Source organism: Hyperolius riggenbachi, chromosome 10, assembly GCF_040937935.1.
Source record: "Hyperolius riggenbachi isolate aHypRig1 chromosome 10, aHypRig1.pri, whole genome shotgun sequence".
NCBI classification, from domain to species: Eukaryota; Metazoa; Chordata; class Amphibia; order Anura; family Hyperoliidae; genus Hyperolius; species Hyperolius riggenbachi.
Window position 1 is genome coordinate 133,104,683 of NC_090655.1, and position 25,468 is coordinate 133,130,150.

The window sequence follows — 25,468 nt, forward strand, 5'->3', positions numbered from 1 at the left end:
TTCTCCAAGCGTATGCGCTGGGCATATTTCATATAGCTGAGAGCTCTGTGCAAAAAGTCTTAACCAACAGCAACCAGCAGAATTTATCTGTGAGTTACTCGACATCCTGAAAGTTAAATCTGATTGGTTGATTTTTGTTATTGTGCTATATCCACCCCCATGACGACTACTTTAGGCCTAGTTCATACTCCATGCTTGAAACAGCTTCTAGTTTCAGTGTGGTATACACAGCTACACATAAACGTAGTACATATACTGTATAAGGAAGCATCTGAGTCATAGTTAATAAGGACACATTTTCTTTCATGTGTTTTTTTTTTATATGTGAGGCCTGGAATAGGACTAGAAGTGTTTTGCATGTGATGCAACAGCCTCAAGTATAACTTACAGTAGTTGTTGGCTTGTTTTGACATATTCTTTGGAAATGATGAAAAACCTGCCCAGGTGTGGCCATTTTATGTCTATGCCGTTTCTGTAAGCATCGCCGCTGTTTAATAAGATAGGACAATGTGCTTATAAATGTACTGGGAACATCCATAGCAACCAATCAGAATGCTGCTTGCTCTTTAAAAGCTTAAAAAAATATAAAATGTGACTGGATGTTTGGGCTTCTGCATTTAACCTTTTGAGGACCCTGCTGAAAGAAAATCTATGCCGTTTACTGCCTCTTATTTATTATTTATTGTATTTATAAAGCACCAACATATTACGCAGCGCTGGACATTAGCTAAAGTTACAGACAATATTTAGGGGTGACATACAGTAATGAGACATTACAGGAATACAAGAAAAACCAGATCACGCAGCACAGTATGAGTACAAGGTAATGCTTAGTCAGTCACTGGAGAGGAGCATGGAGATTAGACAGCTCCTGAGAAGTTCTGGAGGTGTGAATGGGACTGGGTAATGCAGGAGGCGGTCAGGCGAAGTTCATTGGGGAAGTGGAGTGAGCGGCTAGGTGTATACCTCTGAGTAAGATCCGAAATGTAGGTTGGACAGGTTTTGTGAACAGATTTGTAGGTCAGACACAGTATCTTGACTGGATAGGAAGCCAGTGGAGGGATTCACAGAGGGGATCCGCGGTGGTGGAGCGATGGGAGGGGTGGATAATTCTGGCTGCTGCATTCATGTTGGACTGCAGCGGGGTAATTGGGGTCATAGGGAGACCAGACAGAAGGGCATTGCAGTAGTCAAGGCGGGAAATTATGAGGGCATGGATGAGGAGTTTGGACATGACAGAGGTCAGGAAAGAGCAGATGTTGTTACAGAGGTGGAAGTTGTAGGACTCTGAGGTTTTGGATGTGAGGTGTGAAAGAGAGTGCGGAGTCCAGGGTGACACGCAGACAGCGGGCTTAAGAGGTAGGGCCAATGGTAGTGTGATTAACAGTGACATGCACATCTGGGAGGTTCAGGGATGGCCGGGGTGGGAAGATCATAAATTCCTCTTATCCCTGCCAGGGCGTAGATTTTAGTCTGCCTTTGATGCATGCTTCCATCACTATCGCTATATCGCCGCCACTGCACTCAGCTGTCTAATGACAGCAGAGCTCTGTGCAGCGGTCAAGAGATGATTTAATTGACTCCTGACCCTGTGATCTCTGTGAGTAAATAAAGTAGATTAAAAAAAGGCTCTGATCCTTAAAGGGACTCCGAGCTGTAAATAGAATCAAAATCTGAACTTACCTGGAGGTTTCTCCAGCCCACCGTAGGTCGGGAGGTCCCTCGGCATCCCTCTGGCTCTTCTCCCAGGCCTTCGGTCAGAAATGGCTCCCGGCGGCTCCAGGCGTCACTGGGCCCGAGTGTCGGGCTTCTTCTTCCTGAAAGGTGACGCCAGTCGTCACCACGCCGGTAGCCCTGCGTCATCACGTCGGCCGGCGTGATGACGCGTGATGCGTCGTACTTTCACGCCGGCTGCCGTGATGACGCGAGGCGGCCGGCATGGTGATGACTGACGTCACCTTTCAGGAAGAAGAAGCCCGACACTCGGGCCCAGTGTCGCCTGGAGCCATTTCTGACCGAAGGCCTGGGAGAAGAGCCAGAGGGATGCCGAGAGACCTCCTGACCTACGGTGGGCTGGAGAAAGCCCTAGGTAAGTTCAGATTTTGATTTTATTTACAGCTCGGAGTCCCTTTAAAGGACCTCTGTCGTGAAAATCTTAAAATTTAAACTATATGAAACTTATACATGTAAGAAGTACATTTCTTACTCTTCTCCTATGTTGCTGTTACTTACAGTAAGTAGTAGAAATCTTACAGAACTGACAGGTTTTGGACTAGCCCATCTCTTCATGAGGGGTTGTCAGAGTTTTCTTTATTTTCAAAAGCACTTAGTGAATGGCACTTGCTGCGTTCAACTGCCAAAAAGGTATACGGTGAGCAGGCTGACTGGCCAGCATCTTTGTATAAATCTTTTTCAGGGAGTGTCTTTATAAAGAATGAAGGCCATGCTGAGAATCCCCCATGGAGAGATGGACTAGCCCAAAACCTGTCGGTAATGTCAGATTTCTATTACTTACTGTAAGTGACAGCAAGATAGGAGTAAAGTAATTTATGGCTCATTTTACTCTGGAAGAAACGTTCTTCTTATTTGTATGTGTTTAAATATATTTTAAATTTTAAGATTTTTGTGACAGTGTTCAAGGACAACTAAAGTGAGAGGGACATGGGGGCTTTCATATTTATTTCCATTCAAACAATACCAGGTGCCTGGCATCCTGTTGATCGTTCCTGCATCAGTGGTGTCGGAATCACACACCTGAAACAAGCATGCAGCAAATTCAGTCAAACTTAAAGTGGTATAAAACTCAGCATTTCCTCTTTGTTCTAAAATATTTACAGAATAAAATCTACTACCACAAAAAATTGAAGCAGAATAGCATCCAAACAGTTAAACACAGCACTTTGTTCTTGAGTGGAAACCTTCTAGCTACATCTGAAGAGGTGATAACATTATGTTTTGTTCACATTCCATTGTAAGATACATTTAGTAAACATAAACAAGCTGCCAGAACTGAGCTGCACTGAGCTGAGGAGCAGAAAGAGATGAGAAGTGATCACTAGATCGATTTGAATACATAAATACAGCAGCTATGCAATGTCAACTTTCAGATTAGATAAACTGTACTTTGGGATTTGTAACCAGACATTATTACTTGTGCACAAAAGCAAATATGATAACTGTATGGGTAATAAAAAGAAGTAAAACATTTTATTGAATGTTATGTTTTTATCCCACTTTAAAGAGAACCTGAACTGAAAATAAAAAGTCAAAATAACCATACACAGGTCATACTTCCCTCCTGTGTAGTCTACTTCTCAATTTCTTTCTCCTCTCCTGCGCCCTATTTGTCCACTGTGATCACTGGAATTCTCCGTTCTCCATTTAAAAAATGGCCATTACCCCATAACCGCTTCCTGGTCAGCAGACTGTTAAACTGTAATATAACCCACTTGAGCAATAGGGAAACATGGACATTACCTTGCACATTCAGTTGTAACTGACAGCTGCTGATATATAACTGACAGCAACTGGTATATTTCAGTTCTGACACAATATACTCACCTTTTCACTCTGGCCTACCACCCCTCACAATTGCTCTAAACCCACAGCTGAACTTTGGTCCCCAACCTCTCGTGTCCCTACCTCTCCCTCTAGATTGTAAGCCTTTGGGCAGGATCCTCCTCCTTTTGTGTCCTTCCTGATCATGCACCTCCATTACTGTGCACCCATGCTATGCATTTGAGTGAACCTAACTTGCCTAATCTCCATGCTCCCATCCAGTGACTGACTAAGCATTACCTTGTACTCATACTGTGCTGTGTGATTTGTTTTTCTTGTATTCCTGTATTGTCATATTGCTGATTGTCACCCCTAAATATTGTCTGTAACCTAAATTAATGTCCAGCGCTGCGTAATATGTTGGCGCTTTATAAATACAATAAATAATAATAATAATAATATTGTCAGAACTGAAAGGGATCTCTATAGGAAGAAAATTGTGAGCCTCTGTGAGGAACTGACGGTGAGGTTAGTATGTAATATTCATTTGCAGCTACATCATGTGTTTATTTTAAATAACTTTACTCCAGGTTCCCTTTAAGTCAAACATCTGATTTGCATGCTAGTTCAGGGTCTGTGGCTAAAAGTAGTAAAGGCAGAGGATAAGCAGGACAACCAGGCAATTTTCATTGTCTAAAAGCAAATAAATATGTCAGTCTCCAAATCCCTCTCACTTCACTAGTCCTTTAAGGCTGCTTTCACAGTGAGACGTTACAGGCGCACGTTAGTGCAGCCTGTAACGCAGCCCACCGCACAGCAATGAAAGATCAATGGGCTGTTCACAGTGCCCACGTTGCATTACGTTGTAACGCAGCAGCTAAAAACAAAGTGCTGCATGCTGTGCGTTCTACGCGGCTAAGCCGCGTTAAACTGTTTGCACATGCTCAGTGATATTGGAGGAGGAGGTCTCCCCTCCTCCTCCGTGGCCAGGCACATAGCTAATTAATATTCACTGCACGGTGTGACGTGCAGTATTTACTTCCTGGAGCGCCGCTCTGTGCGGCGATTGGCCGGCGGGACCACGTGATGCCTCATGCATCCAAGTGTACGCATCACGGCATCACAGGACGCATGAAGTGCCGCTTAACGCGGCTCGATCGGACGTCCAGCTTCTAGCCCACTATGCGTTGCGTTAGGTGCACGTTATGCGACCTTAACGTAGCATCTAACGCAACGTCTTAGTGGGAAAGAAGCCTAAGGGGTCAGAGTCTGCTGGTCCCGAAAGGATAATTATTTCACTTTGCAATACTTAGGCCTCCTTTCCACGGACCGCTGATAGGCAGTGAAATGCCTCTCAAACCCTTTCAACTGCTCATTGCTGCCTGGTAACTGCTTGTTGCTGCATGATAACTGCTTGCAGCTGCCTGGTAACCTCTTACTGAGCACACAGCTCAACAGTTCATGGAAAGGAGGCCTTAAAACGGTATTGTCACCATAAGAATCAAATTTCAACAGCAACTGGTCTGAGTGTATTAAGTGATAAAGATGCTAATCCTGCATTTAAAACTTGCAAAACTGTTTCTGCTGTTATGGTTTGGAGTTATGACATACTTTAGGAGCACTGGCCCTAGTGCCAAACAGTGCCAAAGAGTTGAATGCTGGGAGTTCTTTTTATCTATAATATATTCCTCCTCTTTTATTTTTTTCCTTCCTAGCTGCTTATCAGAAACACCCTCTGATTACTTGTGTTTACAAGCAAGGCTGAGGTGACTCAGTGATTGGATGTGTAAACAAAAAAAAGACAGTGAAGTTGCTAGTATACACCTCAGTGGAAGTGTCTGAAGACTCTGGGAGGAGGGCAGCTAATGAATACACAATGAGCAAGAGAAGGGAGGGGGGGGGGGAAACAAGAGTCAGGGAGGATATGATGTCAGCATTAGCTTGGCAAAATGGCCACTGCCTAGAATAGGATTTACTGTTTTTTCTTTGTAAAATTCACAGGATTCATTACGTGGATAGCGCAATACATCTGTTATGTAAGTAGAAGTAGTATTTATCTACTTATATATGTGTTTTTTATTTCTAGGTTAGCATGGGTGTCGCTTGTTCTTTAACCAGCCTGGCGGTATGGACGAGCTCAGCTCGTCCATCACCGCCGGAGGCTGCCGCTCAGGCCCTGCTGGGCCGATTTTCATCAAATAAAGAGCAGCACACGCAGCCGGCACTTTGCCAGCCGCGTGTGCTGCCTGATAAGAGGGTCCCCCCAGCCGCCTGAGCCCAGCGTAGCCGGAACAAAAAGTTCCGGCCAGCGCTAAGGGCTGGATCAGAGGCGGCTGACGTCAGGACGTCGGCTGACGTCCATGACGTCACTCTGCTCGTCGCTATGGCGACGATGTAAGCAAAACAAGGAAGGCCGCTCATTGCGGCCTTCCTTGTTTATTCTGGGCGCCGGAGGCGATCGGAAGAACGCCTCCGGAGCGCCCTCTAGTGGGCTTTCATGCAGCCAACTTTCAGTTGGCTGCATGAAATAGTTTTTTTTTTATTTAAAAAAAACCCTCCCGCAGCCGCCCTGGCGATCTTAATAGAATGCCAGGGTGGTTAAAGTAAACCTGAGACAAAGATAGCACAAGGTTTTATACTTACCTGCAGCCCCCTGTAATCCGTTAGGCCTCTTTTCCACAGACTGTTGATAGACAGTGAAATGCCTCTCAGACTCTCACGGCAGCTCACTGCTGCCTGGTAACTGCTTGTTGCTGCCTGGTAACTGCTTGTTGCTGCCTGGTAACTGCTCACTACTGTCTGGTAACTGCTTATTGCTGCCTGGTAACTGCTTGCTGAGCACACAGCTCAGCAGTCCGTGGAAAAGAGGCCTTAGCTCAATATTCCCCAACCCTGTCCTTAGGGCCCACCAACAGTTCATGTTTTGTGGAAATCCACAGAGGAAGTGAGGCCTGTTTTCCACGAACTGTTGAGCTGTGTGCTAAGCAAGCAGTTACCAGGCAGCAGCGAGCAGTTACCAGGCAGCAGCGAGCAGTTGTGAGAGTTTGAGAGGCATTTCACTGCCTATCAACAGTTCGTGGAAAAGAGGCCTAAGGCCTCTTTTCCACGAACTGTTGTTAGGCAGTGAAATGCCTCTCAAACTCTCACAACTGCTTACTGCTGCCTGGTAACTGCTTGCTGAGCACACAGCTTAACAGTTCGTGGAAAAGAGGCCTTAATCAGCTCTGCTGAGACACTATTTACCTCACCTGTGCATGTTTGTGGCTTTCTGCAAAAATGTACTGTTGGTGGGCCTTGAGGATAGGGTTGGGGAGCTCTGCTTTAGCTTCCTCTGTGTCGGTCCGGTCCTCTCTGTTCTTCCGTTGTGGAGTCGTTAATCCAGCTGGGTTGTGGGCCACTGCGCATGCGCAGTCCTGGCCAAGCACACTCCCTGATCACCCTCCTGTGGCTTGGAGCATTTTGCACAAGCACAGTTACAGTCACAGCAAATTGTGCATGTGCAGAACGCTCTTGGATATGAGAACACAATTGGGGGGTGCTTGTGGCTGGGACTGCGTATGCACATTAGTCCCCACCTGGCTCAGTTGGGGACTTTACCAGAGCTGGCAGTGGCGCAACGGAGGGGACTGAGAGAACAGCAAGGGAGCAGACGAACTATAGGGGGCTATACGAACAGGGGCAGACTGACAACTCATGGGGCCCCCGTGCAATAGGAGATTATGGGGCCCCGTACCAGTGTTGACCACCTTTCACGTTATTTTTTTACAGACTTAGATATAATAATTTACTGACAACAGAAATTTTATACTGATACAAAAAAAACCTGCGCTGCGCGTAGCTCTGTGCCCAAAAATGGGTGTGGTCACACAACAGAATGTGGGCGTGGTCATGGGTGGGGCAAAATATACATGACCTTAGCAGTGGTGTAAAAGGTCTGCTGGGGAAGTTTGAGTTCTGCCATAGTGTTTCCCCCCAAAATACATGTAATCTGACAGCATTTCACCAAAAATCCATGCAATTTGGCAGAAGTTCTTCCAAGATACAGATAATATGCCAGTCGTTCCTCCAAAATAGACGTAATCTGGAAACATACACATAATTTGGCAGCGATTCCCCAAAATATATGTAATCTGGCAGCAGATCACCCAGAATACATGTAATCTGGCAGCAGTGGTTTCCCCAACATACACAATCTGGTCCGTGCCCGAGTGCCCTGTATATGAAGTTTTATGTAAATATAAATCCTTATAGTCTTAGGTACACTTTAATAAAATGTAATACCAAACTTTTGTTTTTTTCAATTCTGGATAAATTTAGGGAAAGATAAAGCGTCAGTTTTTTGTTTTGTTTTTGTGCTCTCTGTGCACTAATTGAGGTATATTTTATTATTTTTATTATTTTATTCCTGTCCTGATGACACCACGTGAGATTGACATCCAGCAGAAGTTTGTGGAGTGATGCCTGAATATTCCTTCCTATAGAGACTTTACAAGGGTTAACACTGAGATTGTTATGGGCATTGCAACAGAACCAATAATGTGTATGTTTAGCCAAGGAACCAGACCTCTATTGGTTTCCATGTGGCCAGGCTGAAATCCAAAATTATTAGATTAGATTTTGTCTTATTATATCCTGAAATTTAGATCAAATTCAGCGCTGGAACCCACTAGAGCGATTTTTTTTTGGGGGGGGGGGGGGATTCAAAACACTAGCGATTTCCCTAAACACTCACTTCAGTTGCCCTTTAAATGCTATCTCTTGCAGAGCCAGGAAACACACTTGCAGGGGCAAATGTGGGGAAAAAAACTAATTAAAATGTAAATGGACGCCAATGATGTGCATTTCCAGAGCAGGGGCATTGACTTCAATGGGCAGTGCAGCTGTGCGCGAACGCATACGATTCATGCAAGTGTGTTTCCATATTATTTAAGACATGAGAATGGGATAACCGGCCTGATGTTGCTTTCTATTCTAATCTTATGAGTTGCAGCTGAGGATAAACTGCACACCGACATGCTTTTAGTTTTTTTTCAAGAACACAAATTATGTTTTCTCACTTTTTTCTTTTCTGTGCTCTCTGAGTAAACTTTATTTAACACTTCCTGGTTAACAAACAGACAACATTATCACATGACACTAGATCAGTGGATGAGCTGTATAAGAGCATAGGAATCATCACATAGATATCTTAAAAATAAAACTGTGTGTGTGGCCTTAGCATATTTCCTCAGGGTCTTTATATATCAGGGTATACTTTACTGGGCCCAGCACTATCTGGGGCATGGAGCTGCAACCCACAGTATTCTCTGACACCAGAAGCTCATTACATTACTGCATGTCATGAAGAGGCAGCCTGCAACAGTCTGGTTGCTATGGAGATGGGGGAAGGGGCAATCCAACAGGAAGTGCTCAGGCAAAGAGAGATATCCTAGCCTGCCTGCAGAAGGCTCCTCCTACCTGCATGTAGAGAAAATGGATTCCTTGCCAGAACAGACTGCTGTGTACAGTAAATAAAAAGGTGTGTGCAATTCTTCACACCCCTTTCAGCCATTTACCTTTCCATCTGCCTTGTCAGTCCCCAGCCCCTCCTTCCCCAGAGTTCCTGGGTGCCTGTTTGGGGTGCAGGTAACAGTACTGGGCCCCAGGAGGGAGGGTCAGAAATGTTTACACCAGGTGGGTTTTTTACATTGTCCTGAAATGCAGAAATGTCTTCTTGAATACTGCACATGAATCTATGGGCTTCTTCTTGCTGATGTTTCTAGGGGTTGTGCACATGTCATAGTGTGTCCTGTAGTTTCATTAATGCAAGCTGATAATTACAAAATAAAGGAAGCCACAGACTTCAAATTTCAGCTTTGTTTTCCTTTCATTCATTCATCCTGGGTGAGCATCCATCTTGAGCTCACTTCTGCATGAAATACATAATTATTCCAAAATCGCTCCAAAAATCACAATTGCTCCAAAAATCACATTTGCTCCAAAAATCTCAATCGCTCCAAAAATTGCAATTGCTCCAAAATGTATCCCAAAATCGTAATCACTATAAAAACTACTTTGGCCTAGGACACTCTGTAAATCACTTATTGCAGTCACTATAACTCAGTATTTTTGCTAGCATTCTGTAATCTATTTCAGCAGTGATTCCCAGTGTTTTTTTTGTGGTGATTTTTATTTAAGTGGTAGCGATTACAAAAGCGATTACGATTTGCAATTTAATTTAGCTTTTGTACAGCGATTGCAAATTGATTCTGCAGTGATCCTATATGTAATGAGGAACTTTAACCCAGCATTTGACTTCATCCCAATTAGTAGCTGATATTCCTTTTAGTGTTGTCCGGATCATGAACGATTCGGATCTTTGATCCGAATCTATTTTATGAGTCGATCATCCGAATCATCAAAATGAGTGATTCGGATCGCAAAAGGGGCGGGGCCAGGAGCGACACGCCCCCTCCCAGCGGGCAGCGGGGGTCCTGGAAGCAGGGATCGCTCTGTAGGAAGGGAGGCAGCCTTGCACAGCCACAGGTAGATGAGAGAGAGGGGACATGGGTGCCACTGCCAGATATGTGTAGAGCACACATACTGGCTATAATGTGCTGCCCATTATAGGCTGGCTGTTCCGTAGTGCTGCACAGTGATCACATGGGAAGCTTTTGGCTCAGCACAGCTCAGTAACTTTGCAGACACTGTGATTGCAGCGCAATATAATCCTCCTGCACTCGGCACAAAACAGCTGCACTTATCTTCTGGGAATGCTTTCTTTCACTGTGCGACCTTTTCTTTCAAAGTGTACAGATGAACATATAGGTGAAATGTATGTAAAGCATAATGATTGCAGCATGTGGGTATTACGTGCAAACGTTTCTGCTCTCTGCTCGTCCCTCCTCCCATCTCTGTCCACTCCCTGCCCTCTGTCCATCTTCTCCCCTTCTCTGTGTGTCCACCCCCTCCTCTTCTCCTGTCCACAGACCTGTCCTGCTGTTCATTTCACCCCCGAATGCTTACTGTAGTAAAATGATCCGAGATTCGGATCAAAGATCCGGATCTCTTCAATGATCCGATTCGAATCATCCGGATCATTGAAAAGATCCGAACTTCCCATCTCTAATTCCTTTTGCCTTGAGAAATCTTTACCTTTTCTTGAACAAATAAACAGGGGGGTCTGTGTGGCTGATATTGTGGTGACACCCCTCCCACAGTGTGATGTCATAGCCATGGTCCTGACTGTTTGCTGTCTGTGAACCTCATTGCATTGTGAGAAATAACAGCATTTTCCAACTGCCAAGCAACCAGTATCTCCCCTCTGTGCATAGAACTCTCAACTAACATTCCGCACAGATTCATTTTGTTATTTTCACTACAGTTCCTCTTTTACATCGCTACTAGTGCAGCAACAGAACGAAAGCAGAAGCCCAGAAGCAGCTGGATGACTAGTTCTGTGTTGTCTCTCTGCCTCTACATAAACGGTGCCTATAGGCACGTGCCTAGTGTGCCAGCCAAGTGATAAATCTGACCCTATCTAACCTCCAGCTGTATGTGGCTTAGAGAAGATAGATATGACACTGGCTCAACAGTTCCTATCTCTGGCATTGTCTGTAAATGCAGTATATAAATTATAGCTATCACCAATCGTCCCAGGAGCCTGCTTGAAGGGATTCATATCCCTGGTGTGTTAAAAGCTGTTGAATCAGCCATCCTTGTTATTTTACACCCATTCCTGTTTTCTCTGCAGATTTGGAATGATCAACAACATGTATTAACATGATATTTATATAACTGTGATGTTATATACTGGACTTGTGTTTATGTCTCCTTGAACATGTGCTCAAACCACATATCCAAGGATTCCCCGAAAGCTTCTTCTAAATGATGTATCTGCAGAAGTATTGATAACACCCAATCTGTGCGGAATGCCATCTTCAGTTCCCTGATTCAACCATTCTCTGGCTCCCAGGCTGTATATTATTTTCCAGGGCACCATACTAGACCTTTGGAGCTTCAAGCAGAACTATAGTCAAAGTTTTCCCTGTGCTCCAGTAGATGAGTCACACCATAAGAATTTCTAGGGACAAACTCATGTTTAAAAAGGTGCTTTTTCCTCTGTCCACGAGTGGCTTTGTACTATTGTGCCTGCACGGACCGTACTCACAGATGCACAACAGGATAGGTGCCAGGCAGAATGAGTGTGTCCTGAGTGGCTCGAAGAATATCTGAGAATCTTCTGACGAAGCAGGTAGTGTCACCGCTCAGTGCTGGGTGGCGAAACCAGGCGACCCATAGCAGCAATGTAATGCTGTGCGGGGTGCGTAAGGGTAATTCGGGGCTCCAAATAACAGCTCCCTCCGAGTTGCGACAACTCGGAGGCACAATAGTATTTAATGCTGCCAGAGAGTTTTGCGGCAGCAGGGAGAATCGTCATTAGTCTCTCCTGGAGCCCAACTCACCAGCGACGCGTACACAAGCACGCGCTTCTGAACCATCCATTCCTATTACTTAGGTAAGTATAGAAAAAAAGTTTGTATTACCCGTGAATGTACACGACTGCAATTGCACAACTGATTTGTCACTACTCTTTTAGCAATCCTCATTAGGGTTTGCTAGGACCCAGACAACTGTTGCAGACCTTTTCAGCATAATTAAAGACTATAAGGATCGGTCTCATTTAGGGCTTGTTATCACTAAGGGCGTTTTGCCCTTTTTTTCAAGTGAAATCGATTTTCAAATTGCCCTAAAAACGCTTGTGCAATGATTCCCTACGAGAGAGTTCACATCTGAGCGGTTCGTTTCCGCTCAGCAAATCGCTGCCTTTTTTTTTTTAGGCGATTCCGCCCCAATGGAAGCTATAGGAAAAACACAACACGCTCACAAAATCGCTTTGTGCATCGACTGCATTTGCGTTTTAAGAATCAACGCATTGTATTTATTATTTTCCGAGTCTGAGTTCACTTCCTGATTTGCGCTTCTAAAATCGCTTTTAACAAAAACACACCGCCCACCCAAGCGCTGGGAATCACAAAAACAAAACAAAACCGCAGAACGCTAACACGATCGGAACGTGATGTGAACAAGGCCTTAGGGCTGGTCCAGCCCGAGTGCCAGCATCAGGTCTGCCTGTACAGGGATTACTGGGTCTGCCCGGCATCAGTTACGCCGCGGTCCCACTGTGCACCACTTCCGCACTCAGCGATGTATCAGTCTGAGGTCTCGCATGCGTTCCTGGCCGTGACTTATCCTTTGTGGTTGGGGCGTGAGCAGATGCACGCAGCATCAGGTTGTGCTCGTCTCCTGCCTGCCCTGACCCTGGACTCATGCTTGCTACACAGCCATAGCAGTTAAGGCACCTGGTTTTTTCATTGACCTGAGGAAGCGGGTTAGTACCCACAAAACGCGTTGTTAAATTTATGTGCTTGAATAAAATACCTTTTTTAATAAACTGGTCCAAATTCTTCAAGAGAGGTAAGATTCCCTCTCTGTTTATAAGATTAACAGCTTATTAGCCTATCTTTTATGCATTGGGTGCCTCCACCCCTGTTTTAAGTGTATTGTTATACCTCTTTTAGAGGTGATAATTTTTTTTAGTTGTCCTAAAGAACTTCCGGAGTGCGACCACCCAGTTCCTGTCACAGACCTGGAAAACCGAGCGGGGACGGTTAATTTCCTGCCTGCTCTGACTGTGGTTTGCAACCCACCTTTGTGAGTATAAACATCCTTAGCAATTTGCTTTCCTGCATCTTACACGATTCTGCACCATTGGTCTCCTGGTCTCCTTTAGTTATTTAGATGAACCTGGGGTTGTTATAATCACAGGAACCATCGACATAAGCTATCTTCTGATCCTGGCCTGTTCCTCTTGAACGCTGCCTGTACTGATCCTAGCTATTTCTCAACTCTGCAATGGAGCAATGGACCAAGGAGGATTGCATATTGCATATTTTTTGCATGCATATGTATGGTCGTTAGTTTGAGGTTTTTACGCTGTGTGGAATTGGCTATATAGTATATTGCCATCCACCTTGTTGACAACATATTTGGCAACATATATGGATCTGCGTGCCTGCTCTGTGTATGTACCCTTTGTGTTTATGCATGTACTCGGGTTCCTGCCAGGGGGGTTGGGGGTTGAATCTCTTTCTATGGGCTGGTGCACACTACAAGAGCTTTTCTAAGCACTTTAGGATTTAAAAGCTCTTGCTAATGTTGTCCTATGATTTTGTAAAAATCCCCCATAGCATTGCATCAGCAAGAGCTTTTAATCTAGTGTTTAAAAAGCTCTTGTAGTGTGCACCAGCCCTATGTCCTCATCCTTGATATATAGTGTGAGCAGTATATTTTGACCCCTAAATGGTGCATCTGTCCTGACCAAGGATGATCGGCATAGTTTCTGCATGCATATACGGTATATGTTGGATCTTTGAGAGTTCCACGCTGATGATCTATCATATGTGGAATTGGCTATATATTACCATCCACCTTGCTAGGTAATATGACTGGCTGGTAGAAGACCCAGGTAACTGAAACTAAAGAGTAAAAAAAAAATGTTGCCTTGAGTGTGCTGCCCTTCAAACCCCCACATGTATGCAGCTCCCAAACTTTCCTTTCACTCCCCTTTCCTCCAGATCTTGCAGAGCAGCAGCTCATCTCAGCAGCAGGACAGGACCTCATCACTCCTCTTCAGTGTAGCCACGCCGTGTAGACTATCACCTTGCAGCTCCTGACATGTGGGAACCACAAGGTAATAGGCTCCACAGAGGAATGTCCAACTGCTGAGACAAGGTAAAGGCCTCATTCAGATGGACGGCTGAACTGCGCACTTCCTGAGCAGTTAAGTCTCCCGCCAATGCAATTCAGGTGTAATATAAAGGCAGCCAAATTGCGTTGTAACACCACATTTATCAGTCATTGACATGCAGTGGTGTTACTGAGTGGCGGTGGAACACGTCAAGCAGCCGCGTTTAGATCTCACCCCGCCTGTACAGAGCCAGTACCGAGCGCTGGCCAATGCAAGAGAGCATCTGACAGGCGGTGAATTCACCCGCCCGTGTGATAGGGGCCAAAGTATCGCCCCCCAGCGATGGAGGAGGTTTCGGGGGCTACTGTTACACTACTGCAGGGGCTTTCCACATGAAGTTTGAGGCTAGATTCACAGTGGGACGTTGCGTTTTCATGCCACGTTAAAGTCGCACCGCAAGCTTACAACGCAACGCGCCCAAAAAGTGGCAATGCAGCGTTACCGTCGCATACAGCAGATACAGTAAAAAATACAGGCAATGAAAAGTATGCTTCCAAGTCATTACTGAGCATGTGCAAACAGTCCAACGCAGCTAATAACGTGTATAACGCACTGCATGCAGTACTTTTACTTAACGTGCAGCGTTAGACACCAACGCAACGTGTGCACTGTGAACAGGGCATTGATTTTTCATTGCAGTGAGTTATTCTGCGTTAAATGCTGTTTTAACGTGCGACTTTAACGTCCCACTGTGAACTTACCCTGAATGTATGACTGTGTAGTTGCAAGTAAATACAGCGTGCCATATTGTTTCCTATGATGATGTTCTGTCAAAAATATTTCTTACTCAAAAACGTTTGTTTAGTATTTGTACTTAGGTTGAGGTTCTCTGCTGTTCTTCTACATACAGTCACATACAGGTTAGTAGTGCACTTAAGGCCCATACCCACAACGCAATTTTTTTGCAAACAATTTTTCGTGACAAACAATTTTTTTTTAATACTGCACAAGATCACTTAACAAAAATTGTTAAACAGTGCTTCACGATGCACGCCACCCCCGGTGATCGTTCATCTTTGAAGGACAGCCATGTTAGATTGCATTGCTTAGGATTGTTATGGTCCTCATTGACTTGCACGGATTCTGCCACGATAGTGTAAACGATCGGTTATGTGATTGTTCATTTACGGCACTTGCCGATAGGACTAGATGGATCGGGGGAACAATTGTTTTTTGCTGGAGATCCCAAATCTATCTGTCCGTGGGTACTCAGCTTTATGCTACTAAACACCCCTCATTCTATCAGATCTGAGATTCTAAAGCTGAAAACTCACCTAACACAGGAAGATGGATCACAGCGACGTCCCCTGACGATGAGCGTTCCCCGTTCCATCTTTCTGCTGGCAAGTACGCACGACCTACAGCAGCCCTCTAAAACCATACTTCAGATTTGACTCATTTTACTTATCGTGCTATAGACTTTCCAAGATAAACTTGACTGATTTGGTGGCAGTGCTGTACAGTTTTAGGGCTCAGACACGCTAGAAACGCTTTTCTGAGTGCTTTTTAGTCATCAACATTTTTAAGAACTTTTTAAAAAATGATTTACATTAACCTTCCTGGCGGGTAACCCCGAACATAGTTCGGGGTAAGCCGCGCAGGAGGTTTTCTCAGGCCCTACTGGGCCGATTTACTTAAATTTTTTTTTGCTGGACGCAGCTAGCACTTTGCTAGCTGCGTCAGCACACCGATCGCCGCCGCCCCGCGCTCGATCGTCGCTAACCGTCGCGCCGCGCGCCCCCCCAGACTCCGTGCGCTGCCTGGCCAATCAGTGCCAGGCAGCGCTGAGTGGTAGCCCGGGACTCCCAATGACGTCACGACGTCGGTGACGTCATCCCGCCCAGTCGCTATGGCGACGGGGGAAGCCCTCCAGGAAATCCCGTTCTTTGAACGGGATTTCCTGATCGGAAATCGCCGAAGGCGATCGTAGGGGGCGGGGGGATGCCGCTGAGCAGCGGCTATCATGTAGCGAGCCTAGGGATGATTTAAAAAAAAAAAAAAAAAAATGCTGTGCTGCCTCCTGGCGTAAATAATTAAACCGCCAGGAGGGTTAAAATCACACGATTTTACTGTGATCACAATTTTACAGCGATATTAATGTAAGTCAAAGGGAGCATTTTTTAAAAAAAAGTTCTAAGAAAGCTCTGATGGTTAAACGCGCAGAAAAGCATTTCTGTTGTGTCTGAGCCCTTAGGCCTCTTTTCCACAGACGGCTGAACACTCCCAGCCACAAGTACCGTTCGACTGCAATTTAATGCATCCTTGCTAGGCACACCATCTTATGTCATCCCATTCTAGGAGTGATTTTCCCCTTCTGAGTGCAGGAGCATCCCTATATACAGTGGCTTTCCCAATCCATGTTCAGCTCCTCATGTACAGCACCCCTTTCTAAATCTGCAGCAGACTCATTCTATATTCAGGAGCCCCCTCTATTCTATGGACTGCCTCTCGAGCTACAGTGACCAGATTTTTCTGGGCCCAATTTGGGATTAGGACAGGGCTGGATTAGGAAGAGGCGGCCACGGGATGTTATGTTTCATAACAACACAGATTAACGTTGAAATATATACTTATAGGGCAGGAAGAGAGATCTGCTGCTGATACATATCATTTTTACAGAGCAGCATTAGAGCCATCCTAATTTCCCAACTCAACAAAGAAAACATTGACAAATGGCTTTGAGAGATATTATCTGCTGCGCGAGTATGGGCTGGCTGCACCTCCATGGTAACACAGCTGCTCAAGCATGAGCGGCTTCATGTTACTGCATAGGTGTGGACTGTACCTGCTTATGCGCTATACATTAGCTCTTGTACACGGACAGGAATCGCAAGCACAAGAACAATGGGTTGTCAGATATGTTTAGAGCGCCCTTGCGCAGGAAAAGTGGGTTTGAGGATGATTCTGGATGCCTCATGATTATCCATAGGCTTCCCTCTACTGAGGTAAGTAACTTTTACCTTATTTCTCCTTACAGGTTTACTTTAATCATTGTACCGCCGCCTCCCCCAACCCAAAATATGATTAGGCAGAACCTCTGCACATGTAATTAAGCAGTGAGAGCCCACCATCACAAATTTAAGTACGCTGCCCAGAAACGGTTAATTGGGGGACACATAAGAAGAAAGGTGGGTAGTCAGAGTGGCCACTTGCCCCCCAAGCAAGTCTCTGAATTGTTGGTGGGCCAATGTTTTCAGGCGGACATTGCCTGGAACATATTTGTGCCTGGGACGAGAGACCCTAACTCTGGGACATATGGTCACTGTACATGAGCACCAAAATTTGCCCAATCGTTCAATCCACAGACTTTTCAGCCACCAGGGAGTCAACCAGCTAACACTCAGAATCCCAGCAGGGGGTGTGAAATCCGATGCAGAAAGTAGAAAAGACTGGGTCTCTACCTGCATTTATGCAACTTTAGCTTAATTTATTATGCTGGTGATACACAGTACGTTTCTGTACCGTGTATCGAGCAGCTGATGCCGGCAGCTGATAATATTCAGCTGGTCCGATGACCCCGCTCGATCCCCGCCCGCTCGATCCCCGCCGGTGGACAATGGCAGCGACTCGAGAGGCTGATAAGGAAGCGCTGGTGGGGACGAGCGGGAATCGATCCGCGCGGTCGAGCGGGGATGTGGCGGGAGTCGATCCGTGCGGATGAGCGGGGATGTGGCGGGAGTCGACCCGTGTATGCCCAGCATTAGTAACACAGCCATAAAACAGCATAACATTTGAGAAAGGCCTGCGTGCCGCGGAACGTTATGCTATTTCATGGCTATGTTACTAATAAATTAAGCTAAAATTGCATAAATCCAGGTAGAGACCCATTCTTTTCTACTTTCTACATTGTACATGAGCAGTCATCCTATCTTCCAAATGCAGTCTTCCTGTAGCAATTTCACCCCTATCCATGTGTAACAACCTCCCTCTTCTGACTCCCTTGCCCCACATTTTACGTAGGAATCTCCAACATCCCCAGCCAGCCAGATTGTGTGACCTCTTGAAAAATCAGATTATTATATAACAGGCATTAATCCTGAGCTTAAACTGTAATTTACACTGGTCACCTCTCACTGTATATTCCCTGCTAGTAATATCTGTACTTCCAGTGACCCCATCATGTACAGCTACCATCCTCATAGTAAGGCCTAAATTGACTTTTTCTTGTCAGAAACAATTCCAGGCAGAATTTCTGAAGTGCTTATAGATTACCTCTATCTTGCTGCCTCACACTTAGCATCCACATCCGATCCTTGTCAGTTTCATTTGCTGTACTTCACTGCTGGGGAACTAGAATGTCTGTTTAATGAAGCAGCTGCTTGTCTGAATGGACTTGTATGAAAAAGCTTTTATGCAGCAGTGTACTTTGTCCATCCCCGTTCCAGTTTATACAGGAATAGATGACTGCATTATGGACTCTAATGCTCCTAGAATTTACTGTTGATGTCCTGTGTAGCTGAGCAATTATCGTGGTATAATACACTCCTTCTATTAAGTGCCAATGACACTTCTTGTCATTTATTTCTTCATAAACAGCCTGGGCTGTTTAAAGAACCTTGCACTGCTAGTCTCTATTATTTAAAACACAGCCTCTCTCACCACCATAGAAAGCACTGCACACGGCTGTAATCTGAAAGCATGCGGCAATCATGTGGAGAGATTCATGTGTAAATTTACTTCTTTTTTTTTTCTACAAAAAGCTTTATTCAAAGCAAGAAAAATATAGCAATTTAAAAAGTATTGTTCAAGCAATAAACACGTTAAAGCGGACCTGAACTCAGAACTTCCTCTCTTCTCTAAAAGATATGCAACAGAATTTCTTTATTACAGCTGATAGAAATCCTGCAATACATCTGTATTGTGTCTACTTCCTGCTTTCATACAAGTGGACATAGGGTCAACATCCTGTGTTTACAAATTAGTTGCTCTTCCATGGCTGAGGAGATTCCTAAGTGGCACAGCTGAGAGACCAAATTACAGTGGTGATTAGACACAGGTGAAGTGGAATTAGACAGGCTAAACTCTCTACATACATACAGGGTGCATTTCTCTGTTTTCCTGCTGTCCTGTGCTAGAGTTCCGGTCCACTTTAATGGAGAACTTTATGCAAATAATACATATCATTGAGTAATCAATCTTAAATATCCACAGTACAGAAGAATCTATTTATAGTACACGTCAAGATACCTGGTCAAGTACTTTACTATATTATACGTTTACTGTAATATAATTGGTCATACATTGTACATTTATACAGGTGCATAATTGGGACCTGGGGACAAAGTTTACTATAGCCAGAGAGGTTTACAATATCAAAGTTTACTATAATGAAATTGCTGTATGAGTCGCCTGGAAAGTAAGGCTTGGTTCACACATTTTTTGTCCGTTTTTACAGATTGCAAAACTGACAGTAAACGGATCTTCACAGATCCAGTGTTATTAAAAGGATCTATTTCCACATGTGAGTTTGCTATGGATCCATTGGATCTCTGACAATGAGGAAATGACTTCTATGGTTATATGAGATGACTAAAATGACTCTATTTCATGATTTGTAGACACTGCTTTTTAATGTGTATCGTTATGTTATATGTATCATTATATGTTATATGTATCGTAACTTCAGTTTCTTTCCTCTGAAGAAGCTGCCATTTCAAGGTCATGAAACGTGTGTCAGGCTGCTTATTATACATAATATTGATGTGACATAATGATGAAGTGGAGTTAGAATAATGCTATATGTCACAATGTAATACTGTCAGGGCCGGGCCGAGGCATAGGCTGGAGAGGCTCCAGCCTCAGGGCGCAGTGTAGGAGGGGGCGCAGAATTCATTCAGCTGTCATTCCTAATTGTGTTTGAAGCAGAAATAAATAAGAAAAGGGGATACATGGCAGTGACTGCAAGCCAGATAACTAGATATTAAGGTGTTGGGGAGGTTGTGGGCCCTGTGGCTCCTCTTAGTCTAATAGCAATCAGTGTGTGACGGCTGGGGTGGCAGGGATGTAGGGGCGCACTTTGGTGTCTCAGCCTTGGGTGCTGGAGGACCTTGTCCCGGCTCTGAATACTGTGAACAGGTCCATAGAATTGTATGGACAGTGATTTGACATGCAGAATTATTCTGCATGCAATACAATGGATATAGTGTTAATTGGTCCTTAGGCCCCGTTCACAGTGGGGCGTGCGGTGTGTCGCAATGGACACACTGCAATGTTACATCTATGCAACGTTCACAGTGTGTCCTGCGCAATGCGATCTAATGGAGTGTGGTATCCCAACACACTGCATGCAATGGGTTACCGCAATACGAGGGCAATGACAGTGAAGCATACTTTTCATTGACTGTATGCGACACAACGTGTGCATAATGTGCGGTGCGACTTTTCCATTCTGCTGCCTGTTTTTACAGTAAACGGTGCGTAATGCAAAATATCGCTGTGAACTAAGCCTAAAGTTTGATTTTAACCATAAAATGCAGATATATCTCATGGTACAAATAAAACAATGTTTATGGTCTGCAGCTGAGCTGAATCCTAACAATGATAGATGCTGATCTGCATGCAAAGATTGTGCTTTCATTTTCTTGCACTGCTTTTGATAAATCTGCCAAAGAGCCCTCACCACATGCAGATATGTGTAAACTGATATTTCTAGAATGTGAAAACTGCAGCACTCAGGGCCGTTTCCACTAGACGCGTTGCATACCCCCCAACCGTCCCGTTTTCGTCGGGATTCTCCCGATTTGGGGGGGCCCTCCCGCTATCCCGGGCCCCCCCTCTTGAATCCCGACGGCTGGGCAGAATATAGGAGGAAAAAATGATCAAGGCTCCAGCCGCGGTAATGAGGGATGCGGGAGCCCGGCTTCATTACTTCCTTCCTCCCTCCCTCCCTCCCTCCCTCCCTCTCTGAATGCCCCCCTGATGTATGTCTGTGTTTACTATGACGTCACAGGAAGCACATGGAGGTCCGATGCCAGAGACAGTGTACGCGTGCATCAGCGGTAAGAGGACCCGACTGCCCGCTCCGCTGCGCTCACTCTGCCTATAGGGAGGGAAGGAGAGGGGGGCACACGGACATACAAGATGACCGCTGCATAACCAAACTAGTACAGAATTTATGATCTTAGTTTGATGCAGGTACCTTTTTCCAAGGGCATACAAGTCAAACTTTGTCCTGTGGGCCAAATCTGGCCAGCTTTGTAGTGTTGTCCGGATCATGAACGTTTCGGATGTTTGATCCGAATCTATTTTGTGAGTCGAATCATCCGAATCATCAAAATGAGTGATTCGGATCGCAAAAAGGGCGGGGCCAGGAGCAACACACCCCCTCTCAGCGGGCAGCGGGGTCCTGGAAGCAGAGCTGAGATGGATCGCTCTGTTGGATGGGAGCCAGCCTTGCAGGGAGACGGGTAGATGAGAGAGAGGGGACATGGGTGCCACTGCCAGATATGTGTAGAGCACACATACTGGCTATAACGTGCTGCTGATTATAGGCTGTCTGTTCCGTAGTTGTGCACAGTGAACACATTGGAAGCTTTTGGCTCAGCTCTGCACAGCTTAGTAACTTTGCAGGCACTGTGATTGCAGGGCAATATAATCCTCCTGCACTGCTCTAAACAGCTGCACTTTACTTCTGGGAATGCTTTGGGGGAATGCTTTCTTTCACTGTGCGACGTTTGCATTCAAAGTACACAAATGAGCATATAGGTGAAATACATGTAAAGAATATGATTGCAGCATGTGGGTATTGTGTGCAAGCAAACATTTCTGCTCTCTGCTCGTCCCTCCTCCCTTCTCTGTCCACTCCCTGCCCCCTGTCCATCTTCTCCCCTTCTCTGTGTGCCCACCCTCCTCCCCTTCTCCTGTCCACAGACCTGTCCTGCTGTTCATTTCACCCCCGAATGCTTCGGTAGTAAAATGATCCGAGATTTAGATCAAAGATCCGGATCTTTTCAATGCTCCGATTGGAATCATCCGGATCATTGAAAAGATCTGAACTTCCCATCTCTACAGCTTTGCCATTAACTCTGTCCCACAAGTGGTTCCCCATGTTGCATTATATTTGGCCTGCAAGCATCTGAGCGTTAAGCCTGTATGGCAAAGCCCTGAAACTGAAGCCACATGGGGAAGGGAGAGCTCCCACTAGACACCAGGGAACTGTATATGAGAGGGAGGGGGCATTAGACACCAGGGAACTTTATAAGGGACGAAGGTGGCCACTAGAATTTGAGGTTGGCCTGCGACTTGGTCCCAGTTTTTTTTGCCCACTGTGTATATGATTGTCACCCCTGTGCTAGAGGGGACAGATAGCGGAGTAATTAAATTAGGACTTTTGCTTGCCTGATTAGATATACCTTTTTCTACAGTAGAAAAAGTTACTGGGTTGTTGGTATATTGTAAAATCTAATTTCGGGATAACCAAAAAATTGTTTTGTGGGGAAACGTGCTCTGGACACTTAAAGAGAACCTGAGGTGGGTTTGAAGAATGTTATCTGCATACAGAGGCTGGATCTGCCTATACAGCCCAGCCTCTGTTGCTATCCCAAACCCCCCTGAGGTCCCCCTGCACTCTGCAATCCCTCATAAATCACAGCCGTGCTGTGCGGCTGTGTTTACATCTGTAGTGTCAGTCTCGGCTGCTCCCCCGCCTCCTGCAGAGCTCAGGTCCCTGCCCCCGTCCCTTCCCTCCAATCAGCAGGGAGGGAAGGGATGCAGGCGGGGACCGGAGTTCTGCAGGAGGCGGGGAGAGCAGCAGACTGACACTATAGAGATAAACACAGCCAGCTCTGACAAGCTGTTTGTCAGCAGCTTGGGCTGTGATTTATGAGGGATTGCAGAGTGCAGGGGGACCTTAGGGCGGTTTAGGATAGCAACAGAGGCTAGGCTGTATATGGCTGCAGATCCAGCCTCTGTATGCAGATAACATTCTTCAAACCCACCTTGGGTTCTCATTAATGAGCTATGTATACACGGTGGTGCAGATGATTACAAAAGTGTTACCATTATGGCTGCACTGCAAGGAAACTTAACTTGTATCTGCATATTGTGTCACCCAGACGTAACCGCACCCACATCCTGTGCTCCTGCACCCTACATACCAAACGGCCTTGAAGGAAATCTCTCACATACAGAAACTTCCTCAGTTGCACATTTCTCCTTTCTCACTTCTCTCATTAGCACTGGAGGCATGGCAAAACATGACTACACTCTGCTGGGTGACAATAAATCCAGTCTCTGGAATGTCTCAGGCATTTAGCAGTTCATAAATCACAAGCAGGTAACCTTATGCATTCTGGGAAATATGAATGTGGCCTGAAATCCTCACCACAGCTGAATATTTTGCCAGTTCTGCTTAGAAAGGATATGTTTGTTAAGGTGAACCCTACCTTTCATGTCCCTACCTTTCCCTCTAGATCGTAAGCCTTCGGACAGGGTCCTCCTCCATATGTCTCCTACTGTTCATGCACCTCCATTACTGCACACCCATCCTATGGATCTGAGTGATCTCGACTTGCCTAATCCCCATGCTCCCATCCAGTGACTTACTAAGCATTACCTTGTACTCATACTGTGCTGTGTGATCTGGTTTGCATGTATTCCTGTTTTGTCTTATTGCTGTATGTCACCCCTAAATATTGTCTGTAACCTTAACTAATGTCCAGCGCTGTGTAATGTGTTGGCGCTTTATAAATACAATCAATAAACCTCAGGCAGCCTGAAAAAAAAAGTTAGATAGTTACCTAGTTTTGAAGGAGGCCTCTGGATAGCCCATTGGCTTCCCTTCCCCTCCTCGACCCCACTGTTACCAATTACAGACCCTCTGAACATACCTAACAAGAGCTTATGAGATATTTTCTCTTGGCTGCACTCTTCCCTGTGTAGGAGCGTGGCTATACTGTGTCTGCACAAGCCTAAGCTGCCACCATGCCCTTGCCTGGAACCCTCTAACAGTTTGCAGCCACGCTCCTGTTCATGCGCGACCATGGTCATACTGCGCCTGCATGAGTGCAGCCATGCCTGCGCAGTAGCAAGGAGCCATTCATGGACAAGTGGCTTTGGCTTACTGCCCAGACACGGCCGTACTTGTGCAGACACAGTGTGGCTGTGCTTGTACATGGCAGGGAGCATGGCCATGAGAACAACAAGCTCTTGTGCACACCACCCATGGTGTGGTGCACCATGAAAAAAGATTCAAGCATAATATTATGCAGTTGGATAAGGCAGTCCTATTCACTATCATTTACAGGGGCAGTGCCGTTCTGTATTCTTAACATGGCTTGAACGGTGCTGAACTGTGTGCAATGCAGGTTATGTGAACAGGACCTTTAAAAATTTACCATATACTGTAGTAGTATCAGAGCTTGCTGTCAGTGAAAACTACAGATCAAAACAACTAGTAGATTGAGATGTAGACAGCTGAAGCAGTATGCAAATTTCAACTAAGTTAGGTCTTAAATAAACGCAAACAAACACACACAAATATGAAGTACACTTATTTTCTCCTATGGTGTCATTTAGAGCAGGTAGTAGAAATCTGACAGAACCGACAAGTTTTAGACTAGCCCATCTCCTCGTGGGGGATTCTCAGGGTTTTCGTTATTTTCAAAAGCACCCAGGGAGGCTGGCCAGCATCTTTGTAAAAATTAGTTTCAAGGAGTGTGTTTATAAAAAACAAAGGCCATGTTGAGAATCCCCCATGTGGAGATGGACTAGCCCAAAACCTGTCAGTTCTGTCAGATTTCTACTACCTACTGTAAGTGACAGCAACATAGGAGAAGAGTAATTTATGGCTCATTTTAATCTGGAAGAAACATACGTCTTATTTGTATGTGTTTACATGTATTGTAAATTTTACATTTTTTCGCAATAGTGGCCCTTTAATAAGCTGGGCTGCTTCACAGATCAGTAAGAAAGCTTGGGAGCTCATCACGCTTTACTTCCACTTTAGATTTAGCCCTATGTCTAAAGCCTTGTACACATGTATGAGGACTGTCACCTGGCAGGGATTGGGATGCGATTCCTGGGTGATTCCTGGGGCTGAGTCTGTCTAGATGTGTTGCTAGCCTTCTGTGGGCAGGGGGCAGAGGGACAACAATAGAATGACACAGAGTGAGAGAACAGTGGCCTCAGTCTGCACTCATTCTAGGTGATCAGCTGGGGGGTCGGAAACCACTGTACACATGC

General features: G+C 45.3%; 1 protein-coding gene across 3 annotated transcripts in view; it reads left to right on the forward strand.

Moving 5' to 3' along the window:
- Positions 1 to 25,468, forward strand: part of MACROH2A2 (macroH2A.2 histone) — a 67,000-nt gene that overhangs the window by 2,055 nt on the left and 39,477 nt on the right. For 2 of the 3 annotated variants that reach the window (XM_068258161.1, XM_068258160.1), the window contains exon 1: positions 8,902 to 9,016. The exons of the other annotated variant lie outside the window; for it this stretch is intronic. The gene's annotated coding sequence lies outside the window, so the exon portion shown is untranslated. Of the gene's footprint in view, positions 1 to 8,901; positions 9,017 to 25,468 lie in introns of those variants that run through there. 3 annotated transcript variants of the gene reach the window in all.